The sequence below is a fragment of the Pistacia vera genome, unplaced genomic scaffold (assembly GCF_008641045.1).
Source record: "Pistacia vera cultivar Batoury unplaced genomic scaffold, PisVer_v2 Contig663, whole genome shotgun sequence".
In the NCBI taxonomy this organism is placed as follows: domain Eukaryota; kingdom Viridiplantae; phylum Streptophyta; class Magnoliopsida; order Sapindales; family Anacardiaceae; genus Pistacia; species Pistacia vera.
Window position 1 is genome coordinate 39,182 of NW_022196516.1, and position 13,663 is coordinate 52,844.

The 13,663-nt window shown below is 37.6% G+C and overlaps 1 pseudogene; it reads right to left on the reverse strand.

Moving 5' to 3' along the window:
- Positions 1-12,481: 12,481 nt before the first annotated feature.
- LOC116112506 lies at positions 12,482-13,621 on the reverse strand (annotated as a pseudogene).
- Between the last annotated feature and the right edge of the window lie 42 nt (positions 13,622-13,663).

Consider the following 13,663-nt stretch of genomic DNA (forward strand, 5'->3'; position numbering starts at 1 on the left):
TCTGGTCCTAAGGCTTGAATCAAAGACTCATTTTCTCCTACTTCATCCCAATACAAAGGTGATCTACACTTTCTCCCATATAGAGCTTCATATGGTGTCATCTAAATAGTAGCATGATAACTGTTATTATAGGCAAATTCCAATCGAATTATATCACTCTAATTCGCTTTATGATGCATACAATTGGCCCGTAACATATCTTCAATCACCTCATTGGTTCTTGCAGTTTGACCATCTGTTTGGGGATGATAAGTCATACTAAAAGTTAGCATTGTACCTAGCACCGTTTGTAACCCATGCCAGAAGGTTGAAACAAATCTTGAATCTCTATCTGACACTATTGTCTTAGGCACACCATGCAACCTCACATTTTCTTTTACGCACCTAATTGCTTAAGTTTGAGGATGAAATTCCTATAAGGAGAGGAGAAATGTAAACCCCACCAATATGTCCACGGGTAAAATAGTCTTTTGATTTTTATGTGCTAAGTTAACTACCATGCACATGTCTTAGGGATAAAGTGATAAAAGAATGATGATATTTTGTTAGCTTAACAAGATAAAGATGATGAAGGATTGAGAAGTAATTAAAAGCAAACTGTTAAGGGCAAAAAGGCAAATAATGTTATAAGTCGTTAAATGCAAAAGACAAATGAATAATTTTTTTGCAAAAAAAAATCTTGATTTTAGTTGGTATGAGTCGGCTAACATGTCTTCTACCACTTTCCATTATGTTCTTCAATATTTCTACAATATTCCATAATCTTCTTCAATACTTCTCCATTGATTCTATTTCCTCCATTAAAATTTCAAGTCTCTTAGTTGCAATTTTTCAAGTGTCTTAAATTTCTTCCTTTATTAAGGATATTAGGAGGTAAATTTCAACTCCTTATCTTATATAAATATTGTGTATTTCAAGTTATTAAAGTTTTCTTATAATTTATGTTAGGATAAAAAGTCAATTGGAGATAAGGAGAAGGAAATTTGCAAAGGAGTGTGGTTTCTTCACACAAGGTAAGGGAAACCTCCTTTTAATATGAAATAAGAACTAGGTTTCTAGGTTTAGTATTAGAGAACCTTAATTCTTGTCACACAAAAGAAATTGAGTTTGGTTTGATGCTGTAATTTGCAATTGATGGATTTATATGTGAATTGTAGAAAATTGAAGTTTGATGACAATCAATGAAATTAGTTGTGTCAAATAATGCACATGTCTAGACCAAAAGAAATGAACAGTCCATAGCGTGCATGACCATAGGGACTATGTTATAAGTTAAGGTTAACTCATTGGCCAAAGGTTTCGTAATCCAAGCATCAGCTTAGTCCGATCGACAGATAGTAAAAAAGTTTTCAAAGAAAAATGTATTTATACATGCATGGCATTGATGTGCATTATTCATGAACATTAAAGGAAAGCATTACATGAATTATATTATGCATAATGATATGGATTGAATTTACTCTGTTATATTACTTTTATGTTATTAATGTTTGGTTCAAGTCATGAGGGAGGCATTCGCAAGGTGGAAAAAAAGAAGCAAAGTTGTTAAAGTCTGAAGGAGGCGTGGCCGAAAGGACCCAAAGTGGGCATTACCTTGGACGTGTCTAACGTGCGGAGAAAGCCCTTGACCCCGAAGGTGGCAAGATAGAGGATAGCCCCCGGTCGTGATAATAAAAAGATTTATTGTCACGACCGGGGGCTATCCTTTATCTTGCCACCTTCGGGCTCAAGGGCTTTCCCGCACGTCGGACATGTCCAAGGTATTGTCCACTATGGGTCCTTCTGGCCACGCCTCCTTCGAACCGTCACGGCTTTGTTTCGCTTCGTGGTCTTTTTTCACCTTGCAAACGCCCTTTTTATTGTCACGACTGGGGGCTATCCCCTATCTTACCACTTCAGCTCAAGAGCTTTCCCCGCGCGCTAGACACGTCCAAGGTATTGTCCGCTATGGGTCCTTCTAGCCACGCCTCCTTTGGACCCTCACGGCTTTGCTTTGCTTCGTGGTCTTTTTTCCACCTTGCGAACACCTCTCCCATGACTTGAACCTTGGACTTATACCTTGGCCAAGTAATATAAGCATCATTGGGCTATACCTAATACGGATAGGTGAACTCCACACTAACTGAATCTTTCCACAAATAGGTATAAACATGGCTAAAAATGGGTACCTAGGAGTAGGCATATTACTACTTTGGGGAGTAACAATATAATTAGTTAATTAATAGGCTATTAAAGCACGTTTATTTCCTAAGGGGAATATAACAAGCACATAATAAATAGTAACATCCTTAGATCAGAATATCAAAAGCGATGTATCTGTCTTGCATGAACTAAACCCATATTCATGCAGGAAGGAGCTTAGCTTAACCAAGTGAACCAAGCTCGTGGTGCTTGTTTGAGTCCATAGATAGACTTGTGTAGTTTGCAAACATATGTGGGGCAACTTGGATCAACAAAGCATATAGCTCAATGATACTCATGTTACTTGGCCAAGGTATAAGTCCAAGGTTCAAGTCATGGGGGAGGCGTTCGCAAGGTGGAAAAAAGACCACGAAGCGAAGCAAAGCCGTGAGGGTCCAAAGGAAGCGTGGCTAGGACCCATAGCGGACAATACCTTGGACATGTCTGGCGCGCGGGGAAAGCCCTTGAGCCCAAAAGTGGCAAGATAGAGGATAGCCCCCGGGCATGACACATGGGTAGCTCTAGCTCATCATCAAGTATTATTCTAGCTTTAGCGGAGAGATGCGAAGCTCTAGAGGTAGAGGTCTAAATAGTTACACAACAAAGGGATGTTTGTGATGAGAGAGCTAAGATGCTTGCAGATGCATTGAATGATATTAACAATCTAAAATTGGGAAAATATAACAGAAATTAGCTTCAGCTATCTAAGCAATAAAATATGTATTTGGGCAAGAACAAATCAAACATAATGCTGTAAGTTTGAGGTTGTTGGAAGCCAATATTGTGCTTTTCTTGTATGAGTTTCTATTTTTAATGTCTCTTATTACTAGAAAAAAAGGAAATTTTATACACGAATTCCTTAGCATCTAACTTCTTTTTCCCCTATTTTGTGATATTGGAAAAATATCAAGTTCGTCGATGTAGCCAAGCCAACCTTTCTTGCTATTGCCTCTCTGCTATCATTTGCATCCGCGAGTGGCATGATTGAGTTCCTTGTCAAGAGTATAGTTTGTTCGGTTACCACATTTATTTCCAAGTGGGTAAGTACAAGACAGCTGGCAACGGCTCCACTAATGTATGTTATAGTACTAAATTAATGGTTTTCTAAAGGAATATGCACCCTTACTTCAATGGAGTATAGTCTTCTAAGATTTGTATATTTTGTTTTGTTTCAGTTTTTGACAATCTGTGCTCCTTGGCTATGATTAGTCTCTCTTCTCTCTATTTAATATCAGCCCAATTAATGCTATAAAAGAAATTACAGATTGGACTAATTATGGAATATTTATAATAAATGGTTGGAAATTTTGCCTTCTGTTTTGGTGTAATAATACTTTTACTAACCTACTTTTTTCAAGTTACTGTTTAAAGGTGTTTTTGTAGATGTTGTAGTCTGTGCAGTGTGTGTTTCCTTGATTTCTACAGTGTTTGGCGATTGTGTGGCCTATTGCTGTTGTTCTACAGTTTGGACTATGTGACATTTGGGTCATGTTGGTTATCAAGAACTGCTATTAACTTGCTCCAAATATTGTTGCGTATAGCCAACATGACCACAAATGTCACACAATTTGTCTTGCAAAATGAAAATAGCTCATCTGGATGATTGGTATAGATGGTTATCTCTCAGTGAGGAAACAAAAAGGAAGCGATGGTTATCAATTAAGGTTGGGGTAATTATGGAATATTTATGCTAATAATTGGTTAGAAATTCTAAACACTATCAACATCTATAGGCTATTCTTCAAAAAAAAAAATTTTCCTATCCATTTTAAGCATTACCAAGGATACCTCTGCAGATGTTTAATAATCAAAAGGCATTACGTTTGCTGCTAAAATACCTAAATTTTCATTTCTAGCCATGTGATTGCATCAGATTTCACACACTCTTATCTCCACTGTAAAATCACATTTGCCTCTCCCGGTAAGCTTATCATTTGCATATTAGCAGGTACAAAAATAATAGTGCTTCCCAATGGTCTCCCTTTTATTTAAACCATGAGGTTTTGCTTCTTTCCCCAAAATTCAAAAGGAAGGATGAGTTTCTTCACAAAAAGATCAAAAAAATTTCAATCTTACATATTTAGCCTATAAATATTTTGTGGCAAGAAAGAGAATAAAGAATGAGTCTTACTCCTTCCAACTAGTTTCTTTCTTCTATAAATTCTTCAAAAGTAGCGATAGCATCATAACTTGGATAGAAAGAACAATGCACAACATTCTAAACTCCTTGAACTTGAGTTTGCATTCATCCCAACTATCATATATGTCAGGCTTATGCCCAACATAAACTACGTAAAGGTTACTCATCTGTACCAAAAAAATTGAGATTGAACAAGCGTAACAAAATAAGGGGAAGAAAAAACAAACCTAGGCTCATGGTTAACATTTTCTTAAGATTGACATTTTTTGTGGAAAACCCGAAAAAGGTTGAAAAGGAAATAGATACTTCTCATCTTCAAAGTTCCATAATAGTCAAAAGATTTACCTTTTAACATATTAGTGATGAATTTCATAAAAATGCAGGTTAAGTTTCATGCTAATGGTATTCTAGATAACCAATTTAATGAAATCCACACAACTCTATCAATCAGAATAACTATAAAAGCCAATATTGCTAACGAATACAAGAAGACAATAATAAAGTGTAAAACATCCAAATTTAAAATATAGCGTAAGGATTTGTAATTGAAGAAAAAAAAAATGCTAAATACATCTTATTAACAAAACATAAGGAGCAGAGAGACCTTGCAACAAGAGAAGTAAATACAGGCTTCCTAACCAATAGAACAAGAAATATTCTCAAACAAATAAACATAATTGATAAAAGAACTCAGCCAACAAAAAACTTACAATTGTGGTTAGATTGATAAATATTGGTAACCCAAGCATCAAACAGTTCCATATCATTTGCCAACCAGAATCAAATTGCAAAAAAAAATTTAAACAACCAAGTAAATGCAACTCCTCGTAAGATTAATACACTTTATGGGAAATAAACAACAACACAAAACAGGAAGATGCAAGTTGCTAAGTGGTACCTTTTATTAAAAAATAATACAAAACAAAATGTTTACTAGTATTTTCATTATGCGAAGGCTTTATATTTAACTCTGCCACTGTCAAATCGTGGTTTCATTTCTCACAATCCCTCAACCTCTAATCAAACGTGAGCAATATGTTTGAAATTCACACCTTTGAACATTTACACAAGCAAATAGAAAGGGCTAAAGACCTAAAACAAAGAATTTCTTTCAAAAGTGTTCTTGTGAGGATGAAGGATAGAGCTATCTTCATTCAAGTAAGTGAACATATAACACTTACCTAGAAACCGTTTTTCCATTAGAAAGAATATTTCAACATGATTTCTCGTATTTCATTGCGCGATTTTGAATATATAGAAAGTTTGAATATATAGAAAGCGTTGGTTTGGGTTGGAGGCGGTATAGTGTTATTTGGGAGTGAGGAATTTGGTTAAGGAATTTTGTCGAACACCTGATGGTAGGGAAAAAAGTGTGGATTTTGGTGAATTGAAAGGTTCAATCAATGGGAATTTGTGAATATAGGCTAGGGGTGAAGAGGTTTCGATGTTGGATAAGGAAAAGATGGTCGAGAGGGCCAAAAACAGGGAAAAATTCTCATTGATTGAACCTTTCAGTTCACCAACATCACACACTTTTTTCCCTGCCACCACGTGTTCGACAAAATGTCTAAACCAAATTCCTCACTCCCAAATAACACCATACTGCCTCCAACCCAAACCAAAGCTTTAAACACTACCTTTACCACTTCCCAACAGCCCCAAACATCTAAAAATTTGGGAAAATCCTTATAGATTAGAGACTTGGAACCGTGGATGGATGACAAGTATTTCCGCTTTCTAAAGTGTGGCGATTCAAAGAGCCAAAGTTTTTCATCACAAAAACTCTTCCTTTGGTTTTCTTGAGTTTGAATCTAACGATATTGCAGGTTACTCTTTGAATACTTTTAATTGTTTAACAGTGCCAAAATCTAAGAAGCTTTCCAAACTTAATTGGGCGTCTTCTGAGCCCCGTGAAAAAAAGCCAGTTTCTAAGCCAGTTTTAGAAAAGAAAGGTATGGGTAAGAGCACATCAACAGTGTCCTCCTCTTGGGCGGATAAAGTTGACGAAGGTCGGGTCCCATTTCACCCTTGAAGTTGTGGACCTTGATATTAAGGATGACATATTGTATATTCTGGATGATGTTATTGATGACAGTGATGTTGAGTGGCTTCGTTGTATTATGGGTTATTTTCCGAGGCATTCTATGCCTTTTCATGTTGCCTGCTCGATTGCTTTCCGTGCATGGAAAGCTGCTGGTTTGGAGGATGCTATGTCCACTGGTATTGGTTTCTTCATTTTCAGATTTAGGGATAAGAATGTGATGCATTCAATCCTATAGAGAGGGTCGTGGATGTTTGGGAGCAAATCGATTGTTTTGCAACAATGGCATGCTCAGTTTTCCTTTGACAAGAACCGCATTTCCAAGGTACCTGTGTGGGCTCGATTGTATAGGATACCTTATCCGTTATGGTCTCACAAAGGACTTTGCATGGTTTCTTCTATGTTCGGTTGGCCGTTGTCGAGTGATAAGACAACTTCTGAACGGGCATGTTTAAATTATGCTCAAGTTTGTGTTGAGATAGATGTAGCCAAGCCTCTCAAGCGTCAATTTGAATTTCGATGTCGGTTATCTACTGAACCCATATAGCTTACAGTGGAATATGAGTGAACTCCTAAAAGATGCCCCAATTGTTGTGTTTTTGGCCATGTATGTCACCAACAAAGAGTACCTATTGCACCTATTTCTCAAGTTAAGAGTAAGACAGTTATAAACTTCCAAAAGGCACTAGGGTGGTATTGCAGTGAGATCTAAGGATCGTGAGCCTTTGAGACAGTCAGTTACTACTGATCCCCTTAGGTGGAGAGAGAGGGAGAAGGAACAAGAGCAGGAGAGGGATGTTTCAGAGCCAGTTGGGGTTTCAGTTGCAGATGGGGTTGCTACCATACATTTTAGTGCAGCTAGAGTTCGGGATGTTTCTTTGGCATTGATCCCGTACCAGCAGACTGTTCATGTTAGTAGAGGTGAATTTTTCAGCTCTGATTATGGGTCAGATCTTGATACGCCTTTCCCTCTAGAAGATGAGCAGGGCCGCATTATGAGCTTTACAAACTATACGAAAAACACTCAGGCTTCTTTTACGAGTTCTGGGAGCAGACAATCTACTTCCTCCAAAAGGTTTGCTTCGCTTGTATTACATAATGATGATCTCCAAAGGCCAAATGTCATTTTATCTGGATTAGTTTCCTTGTCACCCCTGGAAAAAGGGGGAAAGGCCAAGGACAGCAGGGGCTTAGGCCCAAGTGATTGTTTAGCTTGTTTCTAACCCAATTCCAATGATAGGGAGTTGGAATATTAGAGGCCTTAACGACTTCTCGAAATAGCGCGCGATGAGGAATTAGATTTCTGATTCTTCTTTGGGTTTGATTGGTTTGTTGGGGACTAAGGTTGAGCAGTCTCATATACAGTCAGTGGTCTCGGCAGTTTATTCTTCTTGGCAGTTTTTGTCAAATGCGACGGATTCTATTGTCTGCCGAGTTCTGGTATGTTGGGATTCTTCTCTTTACTCTATAAATAGCATTCATATATCTCATTAGGAGGTTACTTGCAGGGTTACTCATGTTTCAAATGGGTTCTCTTTTGGGATTACTTTTGTGTATGGGTCTAATGACCTTGGGAACTGCCGCAATCTATGGGATTTCCTTAGGGATCAGGCGACGGAATTTGATTCAGAGGGGTTATCGTGGCTTGTGTTGGGTGATTTTAATGCCATTTTTGGAGCCTCTAATAGAGTGGGTTAAATGGATGATTTTGGCCACTGTATTCATGATGTTGAGTTAATTGGGGTTCCTTTTACTAAGCTTCGGTATACTTGGTATAACAGTCAGCAGGGTGATGCGATTATTCTACAAAAGCTTAATTGGGTCTTTGCATCGCTTTCTTGGTTCCTTGATCGGCCGATCACAGTTTCAGAATTTTGACCTCGGGATGTCTTAGATCATAGTTCTATGGTTGTCCGATTTGGCTCTCGTCGTGGCAAGATACCATTGATAATCCGAGGATTATACTGTTTTATTTAGGCTTTTTGGCCAGATTTTGGATACTTCTTAGTTTGTTTGTGCCTGAATTGCAACTTAATTCCACATATTTTATGTTTCAGGCCAAAACGTGTATTTTGAGCAAATAATGAGCGGATTGGAGATTTTGGACCTTGAAGCAAGCGAATCTCAGAATTTAGGAAAGCTCTAAAGCGGATTTTAAGCACTATGAAACTTGTTCCCATGGGAAAGCATCGAAGATTGAAGATTCAAGCAAGGAAGCAAGCGGAGGGCAATTCCGTAAATTTAGAATTGTTCAGAAAGGTTCGTCGCGACGAGAGACGCGAGGCATAAGATTTCACTTTAGCTCGTCACCGCGAAGAAGTCTGCGAATTCTAGTTTTCTTCAAAACGCAAAGTTTTATTTTAGAAAAGTTTTTAGGTTTTTGGGCGGACTATTTAAGAAAAATTTTTGCCATCTTGAGAGAGGTTTATCTAGGTTCGTCTTTGTTTTTAGCAGCTTTAACATTTTTGGGAGAAAAAAGGAGAAGATTTGAGATTTAATCTTGTGGATTCATCAATTAAGAGAGATCTTTTACTCTCTTTTCTTTGTGTCAACATGTTAAACGTTGTGTTTACTGTTTTTCTTGCTGTTTGTGTTAATTTCGTTATGAACTAACTCACTTTGGGTTAGGGTTTTGATGTAATTCGGATTTCTATGGTTAATCAATAGATTATTGTTGCTTTTACATTCTATTGCATGGATTGTGTGATTATTTTGATTTTTATTGATTTAATTTGTTGAACATGATGAGATTGAGAAATGAATCAAGTTGAGCTTCTTGGGTAATCACCATTGTTGTATTGAACGTTAGAGATAGGTTTGAAAATCAATGAAATCAATCTACGATTCCATTAGCTTAATGAACTTGGATCTATTAATCTTCAATTTGTTGGGTGCGGAAGCTTAATAGGAAAAAGTAGGAATTCATAGCCTGAGAAGGTATGTTTTACACAATCGAGAGTCCGATTTGCAGTCCGTGCATGTGAGTGTAGAAGTAGCATAATTCGTAGAATTAATTCATAGAGTCCTAATGAAGTCAAAACCCTAACCGTTTGCTTAAATTGATATTACTCTTACTTTAATCTTGCTTTCATTAATTAGCTTTTTAATACTTAGTAAATTTTGCTTTCAATTTAGTTTTAATTTCTCCCATAAATCCAAACACTTTTCGGTTTCTCTAGCTTGAAAACAATTAGAAAAATCAGTACTTAACAACCAATCCTCGTGGGAACAATATTCTACTTATCACTTTATTACTTTTTATGACTAGTGCACTTGCTATATTGCATGTTGTAGTTACAACTGCATCAACCATCCCTTTTTAAATTTATGAATTTCTGGGCTGATCGTGCATATTTTATGGATATCGTTCAGGCAGTTTCGGACGGGCCTATAGTAGGCAATCTTATGTTTCATCTTACGTAGAAATTGGGGTTGTTGAAACAGAAATTCAAATCTTTACATGTTAGAGATTCCAACCATATCTCCAGCAGGGTGGTTGAGGCTCAAGCTTAGTGGGCGACACAACCCAAGCAAATTTGGACCAGGACCCCTTTTCTATTGAGTGTACCTCTCAGGAAAGGAACCTTGCCAACCAGTATTTAAGTCTTTGTAGAGATTAGAAGGCTTTTTTTAAGCAGCGGTCTCGTATTCAACACCTCGATGTGCCCTTAAAGTTGATATTCGGAAAGCTTTTGATACTATGAGTTGGGATTTCATCCTTTTGGGGCTACGTACTATTGGGACTCCGGAGCGTATGGTGAGGTGGATCATGACATGTATTTCTACATTTTAATTCTCTATTGCCCTGAACATAGAGCTTTAAGGTTTTTTTAGGTCCTCTCGGGGTGTCCGGCAAGGGTACCCTCTTTCTCCTTACTTATTTGTGTTGGCTATGGATGGCTTGGCTAATATCCTTCGGAAAACCTCTCAGGACCTTGGGTTTCATTATCATTGGAGGTGTAGGCAGACAGCTATTACTCATTTGTGTTTTGCGGATGATCTGATGGTGTTTTGTCAAGCACATGCTTCCTCTGTTAGCCTGATCAAATTGGCCTTGGATCCTTTTGCCAAGGTTTTTGGTTTGGTGACTAATGAAGAGAAGAGTCAGTTGTTTCTTTCTGGAGTTACAAATGAGGAGCGAGTTGGTTGGCAGTTTATTTTAGGTTTCTAATTAGGGGTGTTACCAGTTAGATATCTAAGGGTTCCTCTGATCTCTACCTGGCCTCGGCATTCTGATTGTAGGCCTTTATTAGAGCAAATTATGTCTCGAATTAGCTATGGACGTCGGCATCTTTTCGATACAGATTTATTGGTCATCCATGTTTCTTTTGCTGGCAATTATTGTTAGATGGATTAAGTATTTTGGCCTTGTTTCTTTGGAAAGGTACTTCTTTGTCCCCTTCGGGTGCTAAGGTTGCATGGTCTTCTGTTTGCTACCCGTAGAGAGGGGGTGGTCTGGGGATTAAGAAGATCCAGGATTAGAAAAGAGCTACTATCATTAAGTAGTCGCCATTATTAAGCACGTCTGGCGACTGCTTAATGATAGGTCTTCTATTTGGTCCTCTTGGGCTCGTTTAGTTTCCCCTCTATGATCAGTCTTTTTGGCATATTCGAGTTACGTTTAGGGCTACATGGGCTTGGAGGAAGATCTTACTCAACAAGGATTGATGTCGGGGTCTTATTGTGACTTGTATCGATGATGGTAAGGACACCTCATTATGACGGGATTACTAGCTATCGTAGGGGCCTTTGTGTGACTTGCTCCCTTTTAAGACTTTGACTTCTACTTGATTGCCATGGGATGCTCGGGTTTCGGATATTATTCGAGATGGTTCATGGGATTTTCCTTTGCGTAGTGTAGACCTTCAGCATATCTGGGACTCTATTACAGTACAGTCTTCAGTGGGTCTTCCTGATCATCTTGTGTGGAAAAGTCACTCGTCTGGACAATTCTGTATTGATTTAGCTTGGAATGTGTTGCGGGACAAATGGGATGTGAACTTGATTAATCATCTCTTGTGGTTTCCAAGGCATGTTCCAAGCTACTTTTTCATTTTGTGGCTTGCTTCTCTTGGTCGGCTTCACACCATGGATCTGCTCAACTCTCATGATGTCATTACGTCCTCCCTGTTTGTTCTGTGCAGGTTGGCTGTAGAGACTCATGATCATTTTTTTTTTTTCAATTGTGACTTCTCTAGTTATGTTTGGCGAAAGGTCACTACCAGGATGCTTTCTACATGGCCTACTCTCTCTTGACTCCCTTTGCTTCAGTGGGCTAGCTTGCATCTTAGACGCAAAGGGGACTTCAAGCACCTTCTCTCCCGGTTAGTCCTTTCAGCTACAGTTTATTTTCTATGGTTTGAACGGAATAATTGCGTGTCCGTCAACACTATAGCTCCCGCAGTGATACAGTCTTAGCTATTTGTGATTTAGTCCAGGCCAAGATTTTGGGTTTAGCGCCCAAGTATAAGATCTCGACCCAGCTCCGCACGATGTGGCATTTGCCTGATTAGTTTTGTGGGGAGTCTACGTGCTCTTTTTTATGTCGTCTGTGGCTTTGTGGTTTTTCCCTTGTGTTTATTTTACTAAGAGTTATAAATCCTTCTCTTGGGGTATGTCCCTCGTATTTTGTACTATTTTTGTCTCTTTTTATATAATTCTTACCTTTCTAAAAAAAAAGTTTAAGGTTAAGGGTTAGGAGTTAGGTTTAGGGTTTAGGGTTTAGGATTTAGGGGTTTAGAGGTTTAAGGGTTTTGGATTTTGGGTGTTGGATTTTAGGGTTTTGGGTTTTAGGGTTTTGGGTTTATGATTTTGGGTTTTAGGGGTTTAGGGTTGAGGATTTAGGGTTTGAGATTTAGGGTTTAAGATTGAGGATTTAGGGTTGAGGATTGAGGGTTTAGAGTTTAAGGTTTAGGATTTAGGGTTGAGGATTAAGGGTTTAGGGTTTAGGTATAATTACTTCTTTTGGCTTGTAAAAGCCATATCTACTATATCACCTATGTATAATGTTACAAGTAGATTAAGCATAGTTAATTTACTGCACATGATTACACTTTGTTTCTTTGCTATACACTAGTATGGACAATTAATGTAATAGCTTTTTATAATATCCATGGATATCATACCTTAGAAATCCTCAACTCATTAACGGCCATTCGTAGAGAATTATGGACAGTATCAATCGTGACAATGCTCCAGTGCTTAACCTGCCATATTAACAAAGATTGTTATTTAACTTAAACAAGTGCAATGGTAAATATAAATGACATTATACAAGTAAATAACACCATTTTCACTAATGGTGAGACAATATAGCTCACCCCAATAACTTAGCTGTCTCTGATACAGATCCCTCAACTGTGTAAATTAGATCAAGCAGAGCTTGCATTCCCTATAAATAAACAAATAATATCACAACAAAGATACTACACTTACAAACACTACATACAAACTAATGTCATATCATGCGACACGAGCAACAAAATATAAAGAAATTAATGCAAAAAATTAAAGTTGCTGATGACGTATTCATATATCAGATACACAATTACGGATGTTACAATTATAATTCTTCAGATAAAAAATACAATGGCTCAAGCTATTGTAACACAAATTTTCGACACAAACTTGTGACCATTGATTCGGCTTAGAGATTACTTAGTTGGCATTAAAAATAACCAAGTCTAACTTCTCATCCATGTCATTGGATTAAAGGGCTAAGAATTTGTGTTACAATAGCCTAACCCAAATATAATATATTGAAATAAAATAAAAGGAATAGCCTAATTATAATATATTGAAATAAAATAAAAGGAAATAATGTGTACCAAAACGAATTTAGGATTATTAGGTCCAATTTGAGGGCCACAGTCTGATCCTCTAATGGTGGACTTAAGTGGAAGAATTTGATGCAGTTCTTGAGAAGGTGAATATGTATCAAGGTTTACATTGTTCCTGACTAGTTCAATTCAATCAAATCAACAAAGAATCTTGTCAATTACAAGGATGAATTTGAAAAGAATAAAAGTAGAAAACAATTACGAACCTTTAAGAGCTAAAAGAGTGCGAAGACGATTCAAAGCTGAAGCACGATTCTTGTGTTGCGATCGATCTTCAACGGCCTGAGCTGTGACACCAGTTGGTAAGTGTTTGAGACGAACGGCAGACTCTTGCTTGTTCCTGTGTTGACCACCAGGGCCCGATGCTTTGAATGTGTTCATTTCGCATTCTCTCATCAATTCTTCATCATTTAATTCTAAGTAATTCTTCTTGGCGGAACAACTACTACTACTACTACAAAA